This window comes from Thunnus thynnus, chromosome 11 (assembly GCF_963924715.1).
Source record: "Thunnus thynnus chromosome 11, fThuThy2.1, whole genome shotgun sequence".
Lineage (NCBI taxonomy): Eukaryota > Metazoa > Chordata > Actinopteri > Scombriformes > Scombridae > Thunnus > Thunnus thynnus.
In genome coordinates, this window is record NC_089527.1 from 20,191,933 (window position 1) to 20,197,077 (window position 5,145).

The window sequence follows — 5,145 nt, forward strand, 5'->3', positions numbered from 1 at the left end:
TACATACGGTGATCTTCGAAAACACAGTGTCCATCAGGGGAGTGCAGTGTTTTTTTCCCCCAACAAGTCCTGGGTTCTCTTGAAGTAAAGGCTATACTGCATGAAAAAAAGAGATCTTTTATGTCAGGGACAGAGAGGAACTGTGGTGGGTATACGCAGGAAGCAGAAGAGAAAGATCATTGAGGGCAACAGCTACAGGAAGAAGACTGAGGATAGATTGCAGCAGAACAATGTGCAGTTAGGGGCATGAAAAACACCTCTGGATACAAGAAATCCAACTGCAGACAGTCTGAGAACACGCCTCTTGGGGTCTTGCTGGTCTCTATGAGGAGGTGGGGGGAGAAAAAGAAGATGGCAACATTTTCAGCCATCACTCCACATGGATCCTTTAGTGCCCAGGGCAGCTCCTTCTATGGCAGGCAGCTGCATGAATAAACCCACACCGCCACGTTTTTCATCTCTGCTGCCACGAGTCTCCACTGTTCCCTGCAGACCATAATAACACCCAAACAATAACACATAATTTCACATAATAGCTGTTTTTGAACTAATTATGAGTATCAACTATCATTATCATTCAGCTCCATCTCGCCAACGTATATGCTGCTGTTCACTTTATAGATACTTATTCAAATGTATATTTTCATTCAAATAATATTCACACATCCTCCACGCTTCCCTGTCCTCTGACAGATCCCCCAACACCGCCTACATCACACCCTGAACTTGGAATGATGTGAGAAGAACTGCTATTTGATTTTTATATCAGTATATTTCATTTAACTTTCAGCATACTTCTTTTTGCCTTTTTAAAATTATTTTTTTCATCATTTTTTTACACATCTGAGGTTGAAAGTACAGCTCCTACAATTTTCTTATTCCTTAGCTTCTTAGAGAGCTGAACTTTTGCTGTTGTGAACACAATTAAGTTTGACTATAATGGACAAGTGCTACTTAATTCATGTTTGTTTTATTTCTAATATTACTGTTTCGTACAATTTTTACAATTATTCTATATTGATATATTGTAAACAGTGCTTTCTACCACATTCTTATTGTATACTGTGCATATACACTCACCAAGCACTTTATTGGGAGCACCTGTGCAATCTAATGCAATCCAGTACAACAGCTCTGCCATATCATGTACCTTAATGGGATGGACAAAGTATTAGGAACACTTTTCAATATAATGCACTCCAGTAAACCACCACCACGCACTACAATCTCAACAATAAACATAAAGTAGAATTATCACCTTTTCAAAAACTGAATGTCTAAGTCGTAAAAGTAGATTTCATGGCAGAACTTTTGTATTGGATTGCATCAGATTGCACAGCTGTTCCTATTATATTTCTCAGCTTTTTTTTTTTTTTTTTTTGCTGCTTTTCCTTTGTGGTATCTATAACATTTCTTCTCTTATTTCACAAACTCCACTCTCATACACTCAAGATCAGAGCTTTTTTTTCTATCAAGGTCCCATCAATACACACACAACCAACCAACCAGCTCAAATTTAAGGGCTGTCCCCTTAACATATGTTTCATGTCATGTGCTATACTGAGTGTATGTACTATATTTATAATTCGAATGGGACTATTTTTGCTGTTAAATCCTCCACTAATCCCAGACAGTGAATTTAAAATAACTACCACAGCTCTACCACAATTTGTCTGGGACCTTTTGGAAATGTTTCAAGGACACCTGGTGGTCCATGAACCTCATTGTGAAAACCACTGATCATAAAAAGAAACATAATCAGAGCCTGTGGGTTTTTTTGTTTTGTTTTGCTAGCTGCTATGGCACCACCTGTTGGTCAAATATAAGAAATACAAAAGGAGAAGGAGAGCTACAATAAAACAAGAGGAGATAAAAGAGATAAAAGGACTGAGAATATACGTACTGTATGTATTGTACAGTATGAGCACAACAAAAAACATTACCCTGCCTTTGCCCTGCCTTTAAAGGAAAAAAAAAACGTTTTTCACCCTGGGGGAGACACATCAAATCATTTTATATTAGTTTTAATACATATAGTTGACAAGGACATTTGTAATAAAGTAACAGTCAGTCTATTTTTTGTGTTGTGTCTCTGCAGAAGAACAAGAAAAAAACATTTGAAATCCTTATTTTTCTATCTCATGTCAGGTCAAATGAAATTGCACTTCATATGTTTGGGAGATTAAAAGTTGTTAAAGAAAAAACTAGATTTCTTTTAATTTGCTTAACCTTGTAAACAGTCAAGGAGAGACCTGAAAAATACAAGAGAGCTGCCTGTCCCTTGAAGGGGTGACTAGCTCTGAGGTCATGTTAGGGTCAACAAGACCTAGAAAACAGTTATTACCAGGAGTCATGGTTGAAATGGAAAAGCTATTGGTATCTCTGAGTATGACTGTTTCATTTCAATGACATACAGTAAGTGTAACTGGAGTGAAATTACAAGCACTTACTTCCAACTGCTTCAGATTGACCTTTGACCAGAACCAAGAGAAGAGAGTGATTCACTCCAATAACTGCAAGTTTATAAATAACGATTCACAACGCAATTTTAATTACACTCAAAAGTTGTCTGAACACACCTAAGTGATTGTGCTGGTTTTTATTTTTTGCTCTGATTCCTGTCCTTTTACCTATTCTTACTATGTGTCTTGCTGTTGTTGTTGTTATTTTAATTTAATCAATTCTGTAATCATCTTTTAGTTAACCTGAAGCAAACCGAGTGATTTGGAAAATGACATGTAATTTTACCTCAGACCTTAAGGTGTCACTGCTGACTCATGAAAGAATCTCGTGGTTTACCTTCAGTATTCATTCCTTTGTTTGTTCTCTCAGTCACCAGGATATGGAGACATTTAATGATTCACAGCTAGAGTTAATATAAAACTAATTTGGACTGATTATATCAAACATATACTCACAAATGCAAAAATGCAGTGTGGATGCAATTTTTGTTTGATGTTAATGGCCCTACTGTGTTAAAGGAGCACAGTGTAGATTGTCTTTTAGGGTGGATTTCCCCTTTAATTCTGTCACAGCTTGGGGAAATATCCTCTCTTACTGTAATATAATAATAATTCCTTGCATTTCATTTCATTCTGTCACACATATTTTGCAGTAAATCAAGGTAAAACGTAATTTGGTTGTGCAGAAAAAAAACATGACATGCATTTATTATGTGTTTTCAAGACATTATTACACAAAGCACAAAATAATGTCATCTCACTTGGCAAAAAAAAAAAAAAATACACCAAAAAAACTGTAAGCCACGGGCTGAAAACAGTACAAGCTGTGGTTGTGAAAATCAAAAGGCTTACTGAGAGCACAGCTATTTGCTGTCTTCACAACTCCTGCTTGGGGCTGATGAGAGCAAGATAAAGTCACGACATGTTCACTAAGGTCAATTGCTGTGTGGTGTCTGTATGTACCCAGATACCAGAAGAGCTTCCCTACCCTCTTAATTAAATACTACATTCACCTTATCTCAGTTCCTCATGCTGACAAGACTCCGGCAAACTAAAGACATCAGTTCTTTGGCTGACAGATCAAATGCTAATGAATAAACAAACAAGCAAAAATCACCATGCAAGTCTTGAATGAACAACTGTGCTGCATTTCTCAGAGGACTGCAAAAACCACACTACTAATCTGATGCAGAGAGATCTCTGCGGGCTTTATCTTTGACTTCAATGACTCAAGAGCTGAGGTAATTACCTTGGTCAGAGAGGTCGTTGTGGAACATAATGGAAAAGTAACTGTGTAGGGAGTTGAACTTAGTTACATTTAACCAAGCTCGGGCAAGGACACTGAGTGAAATTGCAAGTGAAGAAATCAGAATGTCAGCTTTCATGTTAAATCAGTCAGTAAGGGAGTGACCGCAGAAGCAGCAGCATTGTGTTGTACAATTACTGTGACCTCCATGTGTGACAATCAAAATTGCACATTTTGGTCATTTTGTCTTTGGAGTAATTGTTTTAATATTAAATTCTGGCTAACACAGAGCTACTTTGATTGTCAAGTGTCACTACTTTCCCCTACAGAAACAAGTTGTTACACAACTCCCTACAGAGAGGAGACAAACAGTGGATTGTAAAAGTGTGGCAGCAGGGTACTTGAGCTTTATTTAGCTATGTGCCTTTAATTCACAGGGGGATTGGGTGCAATGTTGATTGTTCACAACCACGGCATTAAAAAAAAATGGAGGCCTCTGTGATGTTGCCACGGTAACACACATTGTGCCTTTAATGACAGACTCTGCTCACATCTTTTGGGTGATCATTTGCAGCCATGATAGCATCCAACTTACACTGCCCTGATTCACTGTGTCAAATAATGAGGTTGCATATGTTTGACTCATTCGGTATGCATTTTGTCATGCGAAACATACTGTGTCATTCATTTGTTTACACATTTATAATTAGCTCACAGTGTGTGCGTTTGCATGCGTGTTGTGTCACGATGTCTAACAATATGTCGCTGTATGTTTAAGAGTTTGTGCATGTTTGCAAGCATGTATCAACATGTTGTTGCTGCTGCCTGGTGTTATGCCCCTGTTCCGCACCAGTGATGATCATTCAGCTGACCATCACCTCTCTCCCTGCTCCCATGTGGATTTAGTTATAAAGCAGGGAAGAGCAGCGGCTGAGACGACATAAACAGCATGAGTATTTCGTTCACGTTCATCAAACCATCCACCATCGAAACAGTTATAGAGTTGCTTTCATTTTCAGCTCATATTTGTATAGCCTTAGGCAGTAACCCGGAGTAATACCTAGTGGCAGGCAGGACTCAGATAGTTGTACATCACTGACGTATTAATGTCTCTACTCAATTAAGGTGAGAGTGCATGTTTGTGAAATATTATTCAACCGAATAGCCCAGGTTTCTTGCTGCCATTCATAATCAATATTTCATCTGGATATGCATAGAAATAGGAGCATATGCCAGTATATTAATTATATCTGAATTCTCTCTATAACATGACACTCTGCATTGCATATCTAATTGCGAATTCAAAGGAGGAGGGTATAATAACCTGTGTCTGTGTGTGCTTGCATGTGTGAATGTATGAGAACATGCAGCCAGCAATACAACTAAAGGTTAAAATGGACACAAATTTCCATTTTAACACATTATCATCCTATTAAG